The following is a 23,289-nucleotide window of genomic DNA, read 5'->3' as shown; positions in this document are numbered from 1 at the left end:
ATTTTCTATGGCAGCTGCACCATTTTGCAGTCCCACCAACAGTATCCGAGAGTTCCAGTTTCTCCACACTTTTGCAAACACTTACTGTTGTTGTAGTTTTGCTTGTTTCACGTTACTTTTGAGACAGGGTCTCCCTTTGTCACCCAGGCAGGAGTGCAGAGGTGTGGTCACAGCTCACTGCAGGCTCAACCTCCCTGGCCCAAGCGATCGTTCCATCTGTCCCCCAAGTAGTTGTACTATAGGCATACACCACCATGCCCAACTAATTTTTGGTTTTTTTGTAGAAACAAAATTTCACCGTGTTGCCCAGGCTCAAACTCCTAGGCTCAAGTAATCTCCTGCCTTGGCATCTCCAAAGTGCTGGGATTACAGGGATGTGCCACCGAGTCTAGCCTTGTTTGTTTAAAAATACTGGTTACTCTAAAAAGTGTGGGGTAAAAAGAATCTAATTGGATAATCATACATATGATAAGATGCAGAGATCTTTAAATCAAGAGGGAGTGGAGTGTCTCTGGAAGGAAACTTATTTGTAATAATACTTCGTTTTAATCTCTATAATCCCATGACAAGCACAAATGAGCATTCAATAAATATTTTTTGTTTGAGTAAGTGAAGATTAAATTTGCCTTTCAGCAAGCTCAATGATTTTCATTGTTGAAATATAAAAGAACAAGTATTAAAGGGTACCTCTAAAGGATAGTAGACTCCTGAAATTTTCAATTTCCAAGTTTACTAACACAGAAATGCTAGTGCAGCATTGGCTTGAGTTGAGAAATAGTTTCACTGAAATTTAATCACTTTTGCCTCTCTGTTTTGAAGGTATTTTCTTTCCACAAAGAAACTGGATTTTCTTGTTCTTTTAAACAATTCTAAGATAAATGTTTTGTACGCAGAGATGGCTGGAGAACAACAAGTAGCATTGAGCATGATAAACAGTGACTCATAATACTCACTAAGTGACTCTTCACATTACCAGAGTTAAAAGAAAATAATCCAAATTTGAAGTTTTGAAAAAAATGGCCATAGTTTTAAAATATTGTAAACTTTTCAGAAAGCTCATGAATAGTCAAATTTCAAATGGCAAATCCATAAATGGCAAAGATCTAATATAAATGACAACTCCCATATTTCTGCAGTCTTCCTAGATAGTATTTCTCCTGTCACTACTTACCAGAGTTATTAAATCTTCCACCAGTCCTTGAGGACTGCTGAACCAGAAAGAAAAGTTCTGAATCAGTCACCCTTCTATTTGAGCTACACTGCTCATACTTCCATTAGGCTAAATATCCTAAAATTGACTTAATTGCAATACCTAAAGGCAACTTTCCAGTATGTGAAAGTGTTCTGAAAAAAAACGAAGTGCTCTAATATTAGCAGGGCTACTAAAAGATGAGTGACACATCAAAGAAATGTGAGCTGGTTTTTCCATAATAATTTAAGGACTCAGAGTCCTCCTAAATCAAATCAGTTCTTCAATATATAGTCTAGTCTAAGATTCAAGAAAGCACCGTGAATAGACATTTTGTGTCATGTTGATTAGTCACTATAAACAATTAAACTGTGATATAGTTATATTTTTCTCAATAGAATTCCTTCAAAGCCCTATAGAATTATAAGGGTTTATAATAACTGGAAATACTATAACTACTAGACCATTTAAATGATACCATGTTCATTATCACCAGGCAGGAACAGGAAAACAGAATTATAAGATGTTTTCACATTTGCTTTGCTTGCTTATATTATAATATTATATTTTCTTACTACATAGTGATAACACAAATGAAATAATACAATACAGAGAGAATAAGAAGAAATTTTAGCCCCACCTCAACTTCATCCTCTGTCTTTCTTATAGTGTAATACTAAAAGTTACATCTAATTGCAACTTAATTCACCAAAAGAATACTGTGCTTCTGGATTTGATTATCACACATTGCACATCATAGAGTACCTGAGCTCCATGCTGTTTCGCTACTACCTGCAGAACTGATTTGCCTTTGACTGGGGCTGAAATTCAAGCCTTTTGCTTCTCCTTAGTAAAATGGGTATGAATTCAAATAAATAGAGGTGAAAATTTTCTATTTTCACCATTTCTTGGGAGTCATAACAGCCTCAGTGGCTACCTAGAAGTATATGTTTACAGCCTACACTCCAGAAGAAGTGTTTTTTTGTTTGTATGTGTTTTTTTCTTTTTTTCTGGCATTGCAGCACATGTTGCATTATTTAAAATAATATTTTAAATATTTAAATAATAAATTTAAAATAAAATAGCAGTTTCCTATAAACTCTTCAAATTTTCAGGCCAGTCTTCTAGGGTTACAGCTGCCCAAGGGGGGCCAGGCAGGTACAGTAAGTGTGTGGAGTGGGTATACTGGGAGCTGTACTGTAATAGAAAGTACATGTCTTGTGTAGAGGGAACAGTTGCTTTCAGTTCTAGCCAATTGTCACCACGTGAGAATGTGGGCCCAGTGTTGTCAGAGCTTCCAAATTCTCAAGCGAAGCTGGAAACTCAGGGATTCATGTAAAAAACAAATATCCTGATGTTTAAATACTGGCTTAAATTTTTAAAAAATATTATGCTGGCCAAACAACACATTTAAAGGCCAAAATGAGTCTGCTGGCAGGCAATTTGCAATCTCTGCTACCCATATATAATCACAACTTTGTTCATTTTATTTACCGATTAACTCATAATTCACATGCTTAAGCACTGATCCAGATATATCCAGGGGTGGTCTTAATAATCTAGATCAGCGTATCTTCATTCCTGTCAGCTATTTGCCACAGTTACTCAGTTTTCATGACAAAAAGTAATTTGCCCTATCTACCTTGGTTGTGGAGATATATATTACTCTACTTTCAAATCCCAACCTCATTTAAATATTCAGATAACAGCTCGATTGTGTATATAACCCTTTAAAATGCAGATTATGGAAAACAGTGATAAGTCAGGCACAGTTCATAGACGCTGTCCAACCTGGAGAGAAGTAAACATTTCTGCGGGATTAAACATGCCACTACCTTAAGCCCAGTTTGCAACCTTTGTTCCATAGAACCTAAAGAGTTAGAAGTTCCTTATGGGACACTTTATGGGGATAACTGAAGGCTGGTATTTAAAATGCAGATTTTTTCTTTTAGTTGATGTGATAATGGTACTTATTTATGGAATGCAGTGATATTTTGATATATGTATGCAATGTATAACGATAAATCAGGGTAACTTGTCTATTCATCACCTCAAACTAGTATCATTTCTTTGTTTTGTGAACATTAAGAATTCTCTCTTCTAGTGTTTTGAAGATATGCAATTAATTATTAACCATAGATTTTATGTACAAATAAAAACTTTGAGAATACTTTTTCATCATAATACAAAATAAAAAATTTTATCTGTAAAGAAAAGTGTGTTATCTTTATATCAATGGATTTCTAAGTATCTATAAAAGTGTTTTAGAGGATCCATGAACTACCTGATATATACTAAATTCTGTATGGATCTGAAAATTGCATTTTTCTTTTACTTTTATTATATTCTCAAGGGAGTTTGTGCACCAACATATATATTGGAATCTATGATTATATCTGTTTATGATTATATGTAACTATATGTGAACTCTGAAGTCAGATCTATGTAAGTTATTCATCTGAGACTAATTACAAACTTAAATTTTTATTGATATGTAATAGTTGTATTTTTGCATTGATTGCAAACTTTTAAGTTTAATTTTGCTTATCTTCAAAATAGGACTAAAATCGCATGTACTTCACTGTGTTGTAGTGAAGATCAACTAAGATAAGCAAGATAAATTTATTTCTCAAGGTCATATATATAGTAAGCACTCTATAAATTCTAATTATTACTATTGTTGTTTAGCAAACTGAAGCTCATATAGAAAAAGTCACAAGAAAGTAACATACTATTATGTATGTAAAGAAAGTGATACAGAAACACAAGTGGCGGGGTAACTATTCCTTCTTGGATGAGTCAGGGAAGACTTCCAAAAGATGTGCCATTTGAGCTGCTTCTTGAAGATGAGTAGGAGTTTTACCAAGAGAAGTGGGAGAAGACCTTTCCAGAAAGTGGGTGGGAACAGTATGAGTGAGGTGTAGAGTGTTCGCAGGGATTAGAGAGCTCTGAGTGATGAGAGGTTGGTACAACTGAATGAAAATGTGCCTGAAGTGGTGGGGTAGAAAATGAAGTCAGAGAAGTAAATTGGTGTCAGAATGTTCAGGTGAATTGTGATTTGTAGCCAGTGTAAAATCACTGAAGGTTTTAAATAGAAAAATATCATGATCAGGTTTTTACAGGAAGATAACTTTTGCAATGTTTTCCAGGATAAATTGCAGTTAAAACATAACAAATGTGTATGTGTGTGTGTTTAATAAGTGCCAGGAATTGTGCTAATCACCTTCTAGCAAGATACTACCTAATTTTCTCAATGAATTTGAAATGCAGATTATTACTTCATTTAATAGTTGAGACAACTGAAGCTTAGAACAATCAGCCATCTGAAATCACATAGCCAAGTCATGTACATTTAATCATTTATGAAAGATTCCAAAGCCCCTTATACTTACACTACTAAACGTGGTAGGAAAATAGAATATGAAACTTTTGCCATTTGTACAGACAAGAGGTGATATAGGACTGAGATTAAAAAAAAGGTTGTAATGAGGATTGATATTCAGAAACCATTTTTGAGGAAAATCAGCAAACTAAGAATGTAAAAGAGGAAATAGCACTAATCAGGGATAAATTAGAGGGTATGAGGTTGGGAAAGTGTTAAAACAAGTGGCAGTGTTGAAGATTCAGAATTCAGTAGATGAACCAGGATTTTTGGGGATGTGAATGAGCATTGGTAGAGGGATTTTAAATTTTAACGTGTAACACAATGAGTTTTAAGTGCCTAGAAGACAAGCAGGCAGAGAGGTCCAGTTAGGAGCAGGAAGCACAGCTCTAGATAGAAATGTTAGGGATGGTCAATACATCACATGGTTAAAGTCTTGAGGAAAGTGATATTAACCAGGCAGAATTGAAGTAGAGAGAAGACAAGCGTTGATATTAACCAATTGGAATGATCTATTTACACATTATATGTCAAAGTCCTCAGGACGTTATCCTTGTTGTATACACTTTTGAATCTCTCAGAGTTTTTTTACACAATTTTCTTTCTTTTGCTTTTTGAGTTGGAGTCTCTCTGTCACCCAGGCCTGAGTGCAATGGCATGATCTGGGCTCACTGCAACCTCTGCCTCCAAGATTTAAGTGATTCTCCTGCTTCAGTCTCCTGAATAGCTGGGATTATAGGTGCACACCATCACACCCAGCTAATTCGTGTATTTTTAGTAAAGATGGGGTTTCACCATGATGGTCAGGCTGGTCTCGAACTCCTGTCCTTGTGATCTGTCCTCCTCAGCCTCCCAAAGTGCTGGGATTACAGGTGTGAGCCACCATGCCCAAATGTACTATAGAAATATATAGTAAATATAAATTTATAGTAATATATAGTAAATTTATAATTACTATATAGAAATATATATAATTATTTATATATAATATTAATATTTCTAAATATTATATATATTCATATATAATATTTATAAATATAATATATATATTTATAAATATAATTTATATAAATATATTATATTTATATTTATAAATATTTATTAATATTTATTAATATATATATTATATATATTTATATATATTATATATATAATATATATAAATTTATAGTAAATACTTATATTTATAAATATTTATATATATAAATATAGTAAATATATATAGTAAATACTTATATTTATAAATATATAAATAATATAATATATTTATATAAATATATATATTTATTTAAATATTTATGAAGTATTTACTATATAGAAATATATAGTAAATTTATATAAATATTTATTTATTTATATAAATTTATTTATATAAATAAATATTTATTTATATTTATTTATATAAATAAATTTATATAAATTTACTATATATTTCTATATAGTAAATACTTCATAAATGTTCTATAGGTGGATAAATGAAAAGAGTACCAAAAATAGAACCTAAGAAATGGGAAATGGGAAGGGACCCAGAAAGGAAATCCAAAAGGATTGTTTAACAGATGGGATGAGATGAGTACAAGAGGAATGGAAGCCAAAGGAGAAGAGGAGTGTTTCAAGATGTAGAAAATGGTCCTAAAGATTGAAATGCTTCAGAGAGAGAAGTTGGGATGAGAGCTTAAAATCAGTCATTGGGTTTCACGATAGGAGAGTGCTGGAAAATGTGATTCTCGACTAATCACTGGAGCTGATCACTTGAATTTTGTAATACTTCCTTTGATGAGCGGGGAGTCAGTCTACATAAAGCAAATGCCCAAACCCAGAACTTAGCAATGTAACTGGACGTATAATTCTAGCATGAGAGACTAACAGGCAATTAATTGTGCTGAGTTTCATTACAGGTTTCCTAATTGAAAGTACTTCCTGCTGATAGGGCAGGCTTAATATATATGGAAAAGAATGAAAGACATTTCCACTGTGATTCTTTACCAATTAAAAATTCCAAACACAGATGTATTTGAGAATTCTTTGCTTTGCTTAAAGATTTCAAAATTTTCAGTTAACATCTTCTCACACTGAAAATGTTAATATAAATAAAAAGATAATTATTTCAGATAAAAGCAGATGTCTTTGATATTTCTATTTTAATATTTCAGTGCTTCAAATGCTTGTATTTTTCTATGACAAGCAGATAGCCATTTAAAAACTCAGCCTAATAAAAATCAGTCTATTCTTGGAAAATTAAAAAGTCATAAATATACTCTTTCTTTCTATAAATTAAATATCCTCATTGTTTTTTTCTAGTTGGGTGGACTTTTTGGATAAAAAAAATCAGATAAATTCAATTTTGTGTGATATAGTGCTGTTATAACATTTCATTGTAATGTTTTGAGAAAAAGGCACTAAAATCCAATAACTAAATGCATTTCAACAGTATAGTTTTATTTCTTCAAAAAATAATGGTAGCAAAGTAAGTGTAGTCTCTTTTCAAAATTCAAGATTGTTGTCCTCTAGATATTGTGCATTAAAATTTTATTTAGATATTATTGTTTTATAAAATCCAGAAAGAACCAACTTTTTTTTAACCCATGACAGAATTTGACACCTCTGAATTACTGAGCAATCATTGATCAACATCTAGCATGCACTCTTAAAGACCATAATAGCTAACGGGAAGTACTGGTATAGGCTATAGCGTTAGAACTTTAAAAATGTCAGGCAACACTAATAATTCGTGCATCCTAGGACCAAAAAGCCAGTAGCATGTCAGTAATAATGGCATGCTCTTTGGAAAACAGGTAAAATTAACATGCTAATGTTTTAAGTTAAAGAGAATATCATATAATTTTGGTAAAAAAATCATTTTTCTCTGGCATAGGAGGTTCTGATTTGTGTTCTGTGGACCGCTACTACTTATTATGCCTCCTAGACATGTATCCAAATATAGGGCTGTATATACTGTCAATTAACAAAGTACCGAACATGGCATAATAGCAAAATGTGTAGGCAATAAAAAGAAATGCACAAAATAAGTGTTGATAACTGAAGACATCAAGCATGCTAGAGGATACAACAGATTTCACATTTAGGAAACATTTAAGAAAAGATGTGACAGACGATGAAGGATACCTTCAGGGAGCCTATTTTTGTTAAATTATGCTTAGACTTTTTATTTTTATTTTTGTTATTGCAGGATTGCCTATTTTAGAAATAATGCTTAAAAGAAAGACTTCAGTTCAAGGCTTAAAAAGCTACGCGACTCTTCAGCAACTGTTTTTTTCTCTCTCTCTCTCTCTCTTCTCATGGTCTTCACATTTGAAAAAAGCTTTAAGAAAACAGCTGCATATGAAGAAAAAAAGAATACTGGACACAGAGAAAAGGGAAATTGTGTTTTATTGAGCGATTTCTTTATTACCACTCTGGGAACCAAAAAGTGACTATGGCTATCAAATAAGCCTAGCTCAAAAAAAAAATCTTTAGATCAATTTTTGATGAGAAAGAAAGAAAAAAAGATGTTCAACCAGGTCTTGTTTTATGCACACAATTTACATCTTTTCCTAACTCATCAATATACTTGTGGTTCTTAAATTTAGTATTTGAATTAAATGCCCAAGAGCCTTGAATGACATTCACCCACCCATTAAAAGATATATAGGTCAATTATATGGCATTGATAAAAATCTTTGATATGATTTGTGTCCCTTTAACTAATGATATCTCCTCTAACGTGACAAAATCATAACAAAACATAAGAAAAGAGCACCTCATTACAAAGGAACCCACCATACATTATTTAAATCTTTCCCTCTGAGATAGCAAGAGCTAGAATGCATACTGAGTAACTGCTACTCAACAGGAAATGATTCTTTTTCATGCAATTCAGACATCTGATTTCTGACTGGTCATTATGAGAAAAACAAATACCATCTACAAATAATAATTAGAATGTAATACTATTTAAGCTTCTGCAAAGAACATAAAATATGTATATGGAAGCTCTGAAGCTAATAAAAATATAATGCAGATTACTTCAAAGCATTTTACGTTTATATTGCTCAGCCACTAAAAAAATGAAACAATATTAAATCCATTTTCTTAAGTCCTATTTAAAAAAAATCTCTCAGTTGCATCAAGAATGGTTCAGCTCACTTGAAGTTACAGCCTGGTTTAGGAAAATTGCATTTTACTGCTCTTCTATTGATTTTTAGCAAATTTAAAACTGTCACTATCTGCTGATTCTGCTTATCTTTGAATTTAAAATGTCCACAGTATTTACATAGCATTGAAAAATTACTGTTTCAATGTATTGTATTTTTAATGCAGCTCTCTTTTTGTGGTTTGTATAGCTAGCTTGCTACCAAGAGGACACTTTGATGTCATCCTCCTTTGTAGCATACAATGAAATCACATTTTTCTTCAACCGGCAATGGCATACTGACTGAAAAGTAAAACCATTTCTCATTTCCCTCCTCTTCTTAAGAAAATGATCAGTATCTCAATTGTTTTGCATTTTTAGTTTTTAATAAAGCCTATATGTAATATTAGTGGGTAGTTCATTACTTTAAAAATTATTTTCAAACAGAACATCATCTTCAAATTAGCCCAAGCAGAGATACCAATTTCTAGTTTCTTAGCTGACAGTTCTACCCCAAGATAAATATATTATTCAGTTTCTGTTACCCATAAAATCATATATACATAATACACATAAAACTCAAATTATAAGCGTTTGTTAAATGTCAGTCCCTTCAATTACTCTTTACATCTCTATGATTTTCAAAAGATGGTCTTGGGGAATCTTTAAATATCTTCGTAAACAATTAATGTGCATCAATCAATATAAAAACAAGTTTTTTCCTAGCTCCAGTTGAATATGCTTCTTTTCCTAAGATAGACATTACCAAACAAAGGCTATAGATTCAGTTGCTAAGCATCCATTAAAACTATAACAGCCACGTGTGATGTAAGTCACATCACTCTGGCAAAAATGAAATTTGTATTCTTTATGCAAATTCATCGTGATTGCAGCTTTTAGTAGTGTAACTGTAGAGGCCTGTAAATAATTTTATTATAATCAGGAAAATATATATTATAGGATTATTATTTAGGCACATATAAGAATTTCCATTTCCCCTGAAACTTGAATTTTACAAACCCCATAGCAGTTTGCCTACTAACTGAATTTGTTTAACTGTGGAAGATTTCAAATTATGCTAAACAAAATAAATATATTTTTTGTTTGCTTTGTATTATTTTAAACATTAAATATTCCAGGTCACACTGCAGATTTGAATTTTTGACTTAGCTATCAATTAAGAGATAAACAGAGATGACAGGAAAGGAAACTGGAGTCCATTAAATGCCTTTCATTTACTCATTCATTGAACATTCTTTTCAACTTGTTCCTATTATGCACAGAACACTGTACTACCATGTGTCTGGTGTTGAGCAAACTTCATACATATTAAATCAATACAATTAATTCATAAACATTTTCCAAGCTTATATTTAGTCAATTAAAAAGCACAGAAATAAAGATCTTAGATGTGGTGTTTACCATGGACAAAATCACCTCATAGAAGCATTTATCTTCCATGAACCTTAGTTATTTGGATGAAATTGAGCAGTTAGGCCTGCTTCCAAGTTATGCTTATCCTAAGACCATTCTTCCATTTTTGTAATTAGCAGCTTGGTGGGAATAGAACAACACATAGTAATTGCTAGGATAAAAGCAAAGATCCTTTAACAGCTCCAAGACTTTGCTTGAAAGACTCTAAGTGAAACTAATAAACTCCTATTTAGTTTCCAAACACGATAGATTCAAGTCCTCCAAAGTCAATATTGTTTGTAAGAAGGCACGTAAAATGTATATTGAAAAAAATATTCACAGAAAAAAATTTATACTATATTTGATGAATTATAAAGGTCTAATTCTGCATGATTTTATAATTATGTCTTAATTACAATTTTGATAACTTCTTTGAGATTTTTTTAAACTCAACTTACCCATATCATCTTATATTTGACAAAAATAAAGTTTTGGAAATTGTATTACACATTAATCTAAGTGCCTCAATTATTGATAATACTTATATGAATCAAGTTATCAAAATTTGTAATTGAGGAGTAGGAGACGGAATGTTCTAGTATATACTGACAGTGTGATAGTGTTTTTTTTGTGCATTTCAGACAGTGATATATTTGTTAATGAAAGATACTTCTTTTTCCACTACTAAGGGCTGAGTATATTTTTTAATAAGATTACTGTAATTATAAATACAATGTAATCTAATTTTATGTAATTTTGAAAAATTTTCAAAGTGTAAAGAAATTTATAAGAACAGACTGGCCATAGTCTCTCCTCAAAAGCTGTTATGGGTTTTGAATATAGTTAGATAGAAAAGTAGAAATAGCTACAAATACAGATATGCACATATACAGAGATACAATTCTTCATAAATTTATGTGATTCTTTTTTAAAGATTATTTTTATATGGTCAGTTTTCATTTATTTAAAAGCATTACCCAGGTTATGAACAATCTTGCAAATTTTGATTATTTGTAATATCTTTTTGTCATATAGGTATAATTTATTTACTCAGTTCCATGTTGTTGAATATTTAAGTTATTCCCATATTTCAATATTGCAAATGTCACTGTCATAAACATCTTTCAATATACATTTAGTCAGTATTCAAGTTTTTCCTTATGATATATTCCCAGAAATAAAATGTATTGTCTCAGATGATACAAACATTTTAAGCTTTTCAGTGCATCTTGCCAAGATGATTTTTAGAGAGTTTATCAATTAATTGCCATTCTCCATATTTTAAAGTGTTGAATCCATCGTATTTACATCAATTATATTCCAATTTTGGTAAAATATTGCTAACTTTATACCTGGGAAATGGCATTACATGTTGTTTAAATGTGTAATGCCCATCAGCTAAGGAGGAAATCAGAGCTGCATTAAAGATAGGGACTCACGGCAGATGGTGGGGTCTTGCAGGTGACCTGACCTAGCTATAATTTCTCACTAATAAATGCATAACTAAACTTCCAGAGGGAGCTCAGGCCAGGCAACTCTGGGAATTTTACAGAGCACAATCTTTGGACTTTAAATCACATGAACTCAGTTGGGATAGAAAAAAAAGCTTCCCACATACATAGTCCAGGACAGCATTCCTTTCTGTCCATGCCCTTAAAATATAGACTTTATATTAAAATATACTCATATATTTATAGATGAAGACTATTCCGTGGTAGACTAGAGACATAAAGTAATCTATTCCTTCTGTAGAAATAATTTTTAGATGTAATAGTGATATTATCTTTGCAAGATGACATTCAAACAAACTAGTAGTTTTCTGAGCAACTGCTGAATTATTTGAAAGAAATTTCGGGCAACAGTCTAAAAGAAAAAGCCTTATCTTGATATGACTTTGCTTTGTCACTTTCTGTGTAGAAACTAGTAAAAGCTTATAACAATATTACTAACCGTTAGATCAGAAAATTATTTTCACTTTCTACTTTTTAATGAACAATAGTTTGCTTCTTATTCCATATGTTGAGATGTTAGCATAAGTGAATTAAATAGATAAATGGAGCTACATTCCTGAAATTAAATTTTGTGATTTAAACTAATATCACCTTAATGAAAGATCATTTACACTAATTCCATACGATGCCAAAATAAATTAATTCAAATTGGTTATCAAGTTATAGAGAAAACCTTGGACCTACAAAGTTCATGGGAAATGTAGTCTTGTAATTAGCTGATATTTGAAATCAAGAATCTAGAAAAAATTAGCAAGGTCTAATTGAAAAAAAATTTAGACTGACATTCAGAAAATGTATGTAATTAGTACTTGGTAAAAGACTTGCAAAAGAAATCATAAATCATAAACAATGTAATTTGTTTCAACTTGAAATTATAAGATGAATTGGTAATAAACATTTGCAAATGTTCTGAAAACAACTATTTTATAAATTTATTCATAGGTAAAAAGTTTTTGTGCATGTGTGGCATCTGGATTTATTCTCTAGACAGACTTTCGGGGGTCACACATAAACAGAAAGGCTTTTCTCCTAAATCTTCTACTGCTCAGGATTTATTTGATGATTAATTTGGAAAAATCTGTGGGGCCTGGTTGCTTATGCGTGTATTCCCAGCTCTCTGGGAAGCTGAGGTGGGCGGATTGCTCGAGGCCAGGAGTTCAAGGCTGCAGCGAGCTATGATCATACCTTCGCACTCCAGTTTAGGTGGCAGAGCCAGACCCTGTCTCTAAAATTAAACAACGACAACAGAAAAACAAAAACAAATCTAAGAAGAAAAATAATTTCCAGTTAATAAGTGAGATAGCACCAATGTGTATTATTTATTTTCCCAAAAACCATGTAATAATAATAATGTATAGTTCTTATGTGTTTAATAATTTCTAGACATTTTTACTATGTTTAAATCAATGTTTGCAATAAAAATCTCATAAATAGTGAATACACTGATATATTTAAAATGTTCACTGTACAATTATTGAGGATCATTAGAAATGTCATGTGAAAGACAGTACATAGTTGCAGCCAAAAGTTTTTCTAAAACTTCCTAGAACTTTTAAGAGAATGATAAACTTCAAATGTACTTCAATAAGTTCCTCAGAAAAGATTTGATGTTGAATAGTCTTCTCTAACTCATTTCAAGTACAAGAGCTACCATTAAGAAGTCTGAGACAAATAGTTACAGACTGGGTATTTTTCTATAATTGTGATTCAATTTCACACTGCTTTTAAGGTCACAAAAACTCAAAGAGTATTCCTGATACATGATCTCAATCTCCAACAGATGAGACTGGCCCTCATGAGTTCATGTTTCAATGAGACTATCTTCAAAATTGAAGTGATTATGAAAGTATGAACAGGATAATGTGTCAGACAATATACTAAGGATTATTAATAAAGCAAAATGAACATAGTAATCAATTGCTTAAGTGTCACAGATTACTGACATCACAGTGATGACATAAAACTTTTAGACTTCACTTTTGTTTTTAAAAGATTTTGAAAGAAATACATTTGATCTAATCTATCATGGAGAGACAGACTCATGAACTTCTTCCTCTGGAAAACAAGGCAGGCTTTTTTTGTTTGTTCGTTTTTAATTTTCAAATATTGGACACTATTTCCAAAGTTTAAGGGCGATAGAACAAGTGGAATAGCTTTTATTTTATAGTCATGTCAACACTACCCAATCGTGGTTGCAGAGCTGGTTATTCTTTAACTTCTCTTACACTCTTGGGGCCCTCTGCCCTCCAAGACATAAAAAGAGAAAATGAAGCTGCATTGTAGTAGAAGAGATTAAAGCTACATATAACAATTTCTAGACAGGAAGAATTGTTAAATTTTGAGCACACTAAGGGAGGCTAATAAATCAATCTCTTCCTCTCCTTCTTGCCTTTCTAATTCCTTTAAAGACATTCCTTTCTACAGTTAAATTGTTTGACATGCTGCATTCGGTTTTACTGATTATCATTATTATGCCCAAGTTAGAGGAGAAACATTAAACATTATATTTTAAACTCTAAAAGAAAGACAAAATATGTCAGTTACATAGGTATATGATCTTATTCCTTTCCCTCGAACCATGAATAATTACCTTACATAGGTAAAATTGCTTAGGAATTTAATTTGCTACTTGAAACCCTACATTTTTAATCAACAATTTGAGGTAAAAGGAAAAGCCCAATTCAGTATAAATAGGTTCACATTTGCTAATTGCCTTTACTTGAGACTTCAAGCTCAAATACTTGCCTGACATCAACAGAGACTTTGAAAACAATCTATTTCAGGAGAAAGCTAAGATACAAAATATGGAAATGCTTTCTGCTAAACTTTAGGCTCAAGGAAACTTAAAAAATAAAAAGAATGTATTGCATTGTGTGTGTGTGCATATGTGTGCAAATCTGTCAATTTATTTGTCCATTTTCCTGTCAATGAGCATTGGAGTTGGCATTACTTTGCTATTACAAATAGTACTGCCAATAATATTATTGTACATGTCTCCTGATGCATGTCTTCTTATACATATACATGCATGCACATACACACATATATGCACATATTTTGAGGAGGAGTTCTGGATTGTAGAATGTGTGAAAATTCAGCTTTACAAGATAAATACTAAATTATTTTTGAAAATGATTGTGTCAATTTACACTACCACCACCAATGTGTAGTAGAATGATTTATCCACCTTGTCTCTAACACTTGCTTTTTTTAGCCTTCTTTTGGGGATGGGAAGAAGGGTATTATTATCTCTTTATTACTAATATGCATTCTCTGAAATCAAACACAGAGCTTTCCAATTGGCATGCTAATATACCCCAATTTTTCTAAACAGGCGGCAGGTTTGCCAACAGTCAGTAGTGATTCCTGCAACCCTCAGAGCTGAGGCATGCAGCCTGGCCTTTTGCCTCCAATGTCTGCTGAGCAAAGCCTTCGTTCTTACCCCAGTTTGTACATAAATACTGTTTTCAATGAACGCCATAAAATGAAAATATTTAAGAAATCCAACTGTACAATATACATAGTGGATGGCAGTGGTGATAGTAGTGCTGGGAATTACAGTGATAAATATATAAATGTGGGGCTCATAAAACTCCTGGAAGCAAAAGAGGTAACTTCTCTTTTTAATCTACCAGTTTAAAAAATACATCTGTGTTTGATGAAGTCATCTTCCAAAGATCCCAGGGAAATGTGACCAATAAAAGAAATTGTTAAATGCTCAAGTGTCTTAAATTTATAGCATGGTGATTAGTGAAAATATTCCTCACTCCGACAGATAGAAAGGATATTTATTTTGATAGCCCGGCTTTCTATTTGTAAAGTTAACTGCACCACCCCATGGACACTTATACCAGTGCTAATAAAGACCATTTTTCTCTGTTTTATTTTGCAACTGCAGGTATGGGTGAAATTCTGGATCCGAAATTAAGAAAGAGAGTTTTTTCTGTTGCTTTTCTTTGGTGCTATTGTGTATGCAAGAGTTCATGTTTCCTAATTCATATTTAGTGACCCATGTCACTTCTTGTAGTCCTTTGAAATAAGCTCACAGAAATTACCATGACATTCTTGGCTTGCACACTTATAACACCTTTTTTACTGAAAAGAAAAAACAAAACAAAACCCTAACACACATGCTTATCTTTTTTTCAGTTTTTGCATGTGCAATGTTCTATTTTTAAATGTAACTTATTTCAATATGGTCTTGTACTGTCCTTGAATTTAATTTAGTAGACTTTGAATGAATTTTCTTATAAAAAGCAATTTTATTGTATGTATGTACATAATCTGTTCCTTAAAATGGGAAGTTTTATATAGAAATGAAATATCAAGAAATCTAATTCTTGATTTGATGAAGGATTTTTTTTAAAAAGTAGTAGTAGAAAATGTTTCCTTTCTCAGGGTCATCATTTTCACTTACGATATTTCGTAGAAATATTAGGTGCTCTGAAAAGTTGACAAAATTTTAAAAAACTTCTCTATTACCCTAAGTGCATATTTGTAAATTATCTTAGTTACCTCAGAACTCTCTCTCTTAGTGTGCTATATGATGCAGATAAATTACACAGTAACTTTAATGTGTTCGGATTACATACCAGGCACCATAATATGAAACACTGTCTTATATCTCATTTAATTTCACAACTTGTGAAGTAGGGTCTATTATCCCAATTTTACAGCTGATAAAATTGAGTCTCAGGTAGGTTATGTAATTTGTTCATGGTTCAACAGTAAGTGGAGCTAAAATTTAGTCTGATTTCCAAAGCCCACAATTATCCCCACTTGACCATCTTGCCTCCAGAGCTTGAAATATATATGAGTTTCTCAAAATCAGTATAAAATGCCCAATTCAAAAGATAAAAATAAGAAATAAAATGTAATTGTACTTAAAATTATAGGGGCATTTAGGTCAAAGACTCAAGGCTAGATCTAGAAAGAACCTTGAAAAAGGACATACATGGATTTCACAAGGTGAGAAGTAATTGTCTGATTATCTGAACCTACCTGTTATACCTTCAGAGGACATAGGATACTTTTGGAGTTTCCAGTCAGACTGAAGAACTCAGATATATTTTTCTTTCTTTTGAGACAGGGTCTTGCTCTGTTTCCCAGACTGAAGTGCAGTGGTAGAATCATAGCTCACTGTAACCTCAAACTCCTGGGCTCAACTCCTGCCTCAGCCTCCTGAGTGGCTGGGACTACAGACACATGCCAGCACGTATCCAGCTAATATTTTTATTTTTCATAGAGACAGGTCTTGCTATGTTGCCCAGACTGACACTTATTTTTTAACAAGGATAATGATGGGTCTTTGAAGATGATCATTTTCAGTTTGCGAAAGAATCAAGGGGCTACGAAAATCACTCTTAACCATGGGAGAGTCCTAGAGACAAGTATGATGACCCTAGACAAACCAATTGAACAAAAGCAGAGATTATGTGTGTTTTGCCATTGCTATATCCCCAACACCTAGAACTGTACCTGACATATAACAGATGTTCAATAAATAGTTGTTAAATGAATAAATAAACTCAGGAATTAGAGAGATTTTTGTTAGAATCCTTGAAAATTGGTCATAACTCTCTAGATCTGATGACACTTGGATTCGGTCATTTACCCCAAATCCCTCCTATCTGCAATTAGCTAAATCGGAAATCACTCACCTGCTTCTACACATTTATAAACTATGACCTCTACTAGAATCATAGCACCGAAAACTTCATGGAAGGAAATTTAGGGTCACATAGTCCGGCCTCCCACGTTGAGTAGCCTCCAAATATTAACTGCTACTCTAAGAGCTCTTTCCCAAACTTCCCTGAGGCAATTACAGCAATTATTTTAGAATATAAAGATTCTCAAATCTTCCTTTGCAGATTCTGACTCCCAAAATCTTTTATTTTAAAAACACACTTCAGGTAATTTTTATGCACAGGCATCTATGAGAAATGCTGTTCTACAATACCCATCCCATTTTCAGATAGCTCCAGTAGAAATTTATATGAACTAATTCTCCTGCACATACTTTGGTACAGGTGGGCTGCTACAGCCATCTTCCTTCATTCAATCAAACAGCATTTATTCAACTTATTTAACAAACATGATACAAGATACATGGGGGATAGAAATGAAAAGATGAGACTGTCACACATATGGTACTATGTCTATGCAAAATAACATTGGAATGTAGATTCACGGTGGAATGCAGGGCAGGCATGGAAGAATTCTTAGCATGAGTGTGACATAAGCAGATGTGAGTGTGGAAAGATCACTCTGGGATTGATGTCAGGCATGAAGAGGTGACACTTGACTTATGTCAAGTTGCTAAAAAGAAGGCTATTCCTGTTATCAAACCAAGAAAGAATGAAAACATGCACCAGGACAAAGGCAAGTGAGATAGGAGAACTGCTCAAGATTGTTTTCATCCAGTTTCAACAAATGAGGATATTAAACTAAGATAATCAGATTGAAAGACATATTTACTAAAAAAAAAAGTAGATGACAGCAAGTATCAAACATTAGTCAGTCATCCTATTCACACCTTCAAAAATATTAACCAAGCACATGTATTTGTTTGGTGCTGAGTTAGAGATACAAAGATGCACACAATGAATAAGACACAAATCCTGCTTTTAGGGGTCCACTTTTAGCAAGAGATTTATAATTACACAGGGACAATTATAATATAGTATTTAAAAGAAAGGCTATAATATTCCTATTAAAATGCACCATCAAATTAGAGAAGGGGTGCACTTGATGTTTTAGAGAATATTTATGTGGGAACATAATGAATAAATAATCCTTTTAGAAATAACAGTAATTTCTTGAAGTCTCATGTAAATTATGGAATGTTTTCATATACTTATTTATAGTTTCTTCTCTTTGAAAAGAAGTTACGGGTGGCAGGGAGATAATATTGGTCACAAAAGACAGGGCAAGACATGCAACTTAACAGTAAAATTAAAATTAAATCCATAAAAAGCATAGAAGACCTCCCAGAATATTATTTACAAAATCATCATGTTGTGAATCAAACTTCTATTTAAATTGCTTTTCCATATTACCCTAGTGAGGCTTCCTACTTAATGAGATGTCTGGCAGGGAAGATTGGAGGAACATTTATTCAAAATGCCAGAACTGCTTTCCCCTTTGCTAAAACACTAGCAAGAATCTTTTGAAAGTGGCAACACATTTTTCAGACATGATTGTCAAATTTCCCCTAAAGGAACAACGTGAGTAGATAGTAAGAGAACCATGAATCAGATTGTCAATGCCAGGCTTATGCTACTAAGTTTCCAGGAACATGTTTCTAATTTGGTAGTCACTTTTCCACTTTAGGATTGAACTCTATTTTTCAAATTAATTTTTTACAAATGTTAATCCTATGTGATCCTTTCATTCATCAAAGTGTATCATTCGTTCTACCTCTTAATTTTATGTATATAAGGAATTAAAGTAATTTGAAAATTAACCAACTTAACACAAAACTCAATAAAACAAAATTCCTTGGCAACAATCAGAATGCCTTCCAAATAGAAACAGAAATAATCTATATTGTCTGCCAGACTGTATTATCCATTGGGCTAGATGGTCTTTCAGTGACTCTACACACCTCTATAATAGATCTGACCACATTGCATTGCTGTTATTCTTTTCCATATCTACATAGCACCTTTCTTGTTAGAATAGGTGTTTGGAGGGGATGTACTATGACTTATTCACCTTTGGATCTAAAGAAATTCCTGGCACAAAGTAGGCTTTCAATAATTGTATGATAGATGACTGATCAACTGCCTAAATGAGTTAACAAATTATCTCTGTCTTACTGTTTTATATTGGGCCTGTACTCTTTTGTTTAGATAAGTTATTCAATTTTTGGACTGGCATAAGATTTGATTTGAAATTCTGATTTGAAGTTACATGTTAACTAAAAGCCATTGATGTAAAAATAAATACTGTATTAGATATTTTTCATTCTAAATAAATGAGCAAATTTATTAATACATTCTTAAATTAATGAGTCTGCTAATAGATAATATTTTCGGAGCACTTGCACACTCCCAGAATATTTTTTTTTAAACAGAGGAAATGGCCAAATATAAGCTTGAAAACCTGTCAGGAAAAAAAAGAGTAACCTAGAGGAAAAATATTTGAAGGTAAAAAGAGAAAAATTCAATCACTGAGGGTTCCATAAATGATAGAATTATCCAGTAACCTTTTTCTAGTATTTATCCATGTGTTCAACTGTATTGTCTTCCAATGTTCTTTGAAGGATAATTAGGTAAATACTTAGCGTTCTCAAAATAATGATAAAAACGTATTCTGCCCCTCAGAAAAAAATTAACAATTTAACAAGAGAAAAAATATTAAAGAAAAGAATAGTCATGCCAGATCTTAGGGGAGAATGAACATAAAATAAACAAGTAACTTAATTAACCAAGATGTCAGAAGATAAATCAGTGAAAAACATAATTGTACTTTAATCTATAAATAAGACAATGGCCAGAGATAATTTGTACTGTCTCCTCATGATCTCTGTTATCATTTACACTGAAAATAGTGCCATACGAAATATTGTTATTTGAATATGAAGATGGTGCTATGACTCATCAGTAACAAATCTACAGAATTGCTTTGTTTTAGGAGTAGGAAAGGGTCGGCAATAAATTCATTCATACTCTTTCAGCTGGTCCTCTTGTGAGCAATGGTGTACATTGGCAAGTTGAAGTTACAGCTGCAGTCAGTCAGTGAGCCTAAAACAAAACAAAACAAAAACCCAGTGAGTGAAAAATCAATTAGATTATAATTGGTGAATGGGGGAGACTGAATTTCAGACCTGATATATTAATACCAATCTCTGACCAACTAAACTAAGCTATGCATGTGATATCGAACAATGAATCTATATTTAATCCAGTTTTTAAAATAAGATGTGTTTATATTTTAATGAATTTGAGAAAACGTCCCCAATTCCTGCTTACTGTACCGACTTCGGCATGTGCATTACAAATAGAATGTGAGACATCACTCAAGACTATAACTATGAGAAAATATATAAAAATGCATGGTAAGTCTCAACTTTTATTCATGGAAAAACACAATCCATGTAATATTTTGAGTGGTCTGTTCACATGCGAATCACTGGCAGGTGAGTTTGATGTCCCCACAAAATAAGTTGAATAGGCATCATTAATGACTTTTGACTCAATGCCTCGGGTGGAATGTCATGAGAAGATGTTTGTAATGTTTAATGCCTTTAAAGAATAAAAGCATGATCTTGTGTACGGTTTGCAGCCAAACATGACGAGGAACTATCATTGATGTTGAAGTTTTGCTGTATCAGGTACTATACCAGCTCCTCATGTTGGACTCAATCCTAACAGTAGAGCTATGTGGTTGTATTATCTTTATTTTCTAGATAACAAATTAAATTTTGGAGTAAAATTAGTCCAGGGGTCAAAGATAGCAGGGATAGAATTTAGTTACAAAGACTCACTCTGAAGTCCATGATCTTATTTATTTAAAATGAAGATAACAAAAATATAACCAAACAACTTGGCTAGAATTTATGTAATTTGTATTATTTATATTAATCAATGGGTATAGATACTTGACCTAAAAACTCCAGGGGCAGAACATGGACTTTTATATGACCATGATTTTTGACCATGAGCTTTAAATACATTCAGAACGTATTGTCAGAAATACTCTATTTTCTCAGTTATTTTGGCTTTATCTTAAAGACTTTACTAAACTGTCAGAATTCATGGGTAGGTACAGCTTTCCAATCATGCTAATGTTTTCAGAGATAGTTATAACCCAGAAAGTAAACATCTGTTGGGTTAAAAATAAAAGTACTTCTTTCATTAATGTATCTAAGATTTTTTAAATGCTATTCTCAGCATGGCTTATCATTATCCCCACATTAAAGATAGTCCAATATCTATTAGGTTAAACTATATGCTCCAAGACCAATCAAAGCACTTCTAACCTACCGTTCTTTCTGGGGATTCTCTGGACAAATTGGGAACGTTATTTTTAAAAGTGAGTGGCAACTAAGAAAGAGTATAGCTACATATATACATACATACTTTCAATCATTGATGTGCATGTATGTAAATGAATCACAGTGAAATAATCATCTCAAAAGATAACTGAAAGCTTGCCTTAAAGTCTCTTCTTCCACATTCCCATGGCCTACTAAAAGTTCTATTTTATTTACCATGTTGTATTATCAATGCTTCCCGCCCCACCAGAGTATGAGCTTTATATGGGCAGAGACTATATTTCTTTCTCAATGACATCAGTGCATAACACAGTTCTGGCACTCACTGATTATTTATTGAATAAATAAATGAATTGTGTAAAGTAAAATATCAAACTACATAGTAGCATCATAGGTTATAATCCATGTTTGTATCCATGAGTGGATCTGATTTTTCCCTGCATACTCTTGAATGCTTGAAAATACATCTTTGGTTCATCCAGGCGCAAATTTTATAGAAGAGAGTTCTATTTAATCATGTATAGATGAAATAGAATTATTACTCAAAAGCAACAGGAGCCACCTATAGTGCCCATGACAGAAGCTGAAAGGAGTTGACTTTCCTTGAATTCTAAGCAATTGTTGCATGCTGGTCCCCGGACAATAATATAAAACTGGTAAAGTTTGTATTTGAGATGACCTTCCACCTTCGTTTTTTGAACTTATTTGACCTTTTGCCTCTGTTCCCAGGCATCCAAAGCCTCTGGGATGTGTTCTGACTGTAAAAACTCTGATGTTGTGAAAAAAGCTTATGCTTTGCCTCCACTCAAACTAGGTAACTGGCTTGGATGTGAGTTAATTTCTCTACACTTAGTCCTCTCAGTGTAAGTTTAGAATAATAGTGATCTTCCTCTGAAAGGAATGGTGTAGGCCTATATGAAAGGATACAAGTGAGAATGCTCAATAAACTGTACTACCTTAAACAGATATTTGATGTTACTCAAAAGAGCCTTAAAATGAGGAAACTTCTAAGGCCCTCTCTGCCCTGAAGTATTTATGACCCAAATAACTCCGTTTTCTCCCTCCTCTAAACTCCCATCTCTTGTTGCAATTGTTGAGACAGAAAATCCAATTGTTGCCTAAATTTATTCATCCTAAGAAGAAGTGCCTGATAAGTTCAAGCGCAGTGGCTCACGCCTGTAATCCCAGCAGAAGTGGGCAGATGGCCTGAGCTCAGTTTGAGTCCAGCCTGTGTAACGGGGTGAAACCCTGTCTCTCCAAAAAGTACAAAAATTCGCTGGGCGTGGTGGTGCATGCCAGCTACTTGGGATGCTGAGGTGGGAGGATTGCTTGAGTCTGGGAGGCAGAGGTTGCAGTAGGACAAGATTACACTACTGCACTCCAGCCCAGGTGACAGACAGAAATCCATCTCAGAAAAAAAAAGAAAGAAAAATAAAATGCCGGATAAACATAAAACCACCTTAGTGTGTTAATAGTTTCAAAGAGAGAATTGTGAATCTGATTATTCTGCAGTCTGTTGGAGAGAAGTCTTTCTTTTGTCTAATCTGTTCATCTCTACCCTAAGAAACACAAGTCAGAAAGGTGGCATCCCAGAAACAAGAGTCTATTCATCTCAATGTTAAGGCTCTGATACATAAAGGATGGTAATTTAATTTCCTGAAA

General features: G+C 32.8%; 1 long non-coding RNA gene across 1 annotated transcript in view; it reads left to right on the top strand.

The window, feature by feature from the left end:
• Positions 1–7,969: 7,969 nt before the first annotated feature.
• LOC128928227 (uncharacterized) overlaps positions 7,970–23,289 on the top strand; it is a 58,076-nt gene continuing 42,756 nt past the window's right edge. The window contains exon 1 of the long non-coding RNA XR_008473050.2: positions 7,970–23,289. This exon is cut by the window's right edge and continues 18,835 nt beyond it. This is a non-coding gene — a long non-coding RNA (uncharacterized LOC128928227).

Source organism: Callithrix jacchus, chromosome 7, assembly GCF_049354715.1.
Source record: "Callithrix jacchus isolate 240 chromosome 7, calJac240_pri, whole genome shotgun sequence".
In the NCBI taxonomy this organism is placed as follows: Eukaryota; Metazoa; Chordata; class Mammalia; order Primates; family Cebidae; genus Callithrix; species Callithrix jacchus.
Note: the sequence above shows the minus strand (reverse complement) of the source record. Positions and strands in the feature narration are given on the sequence as shown.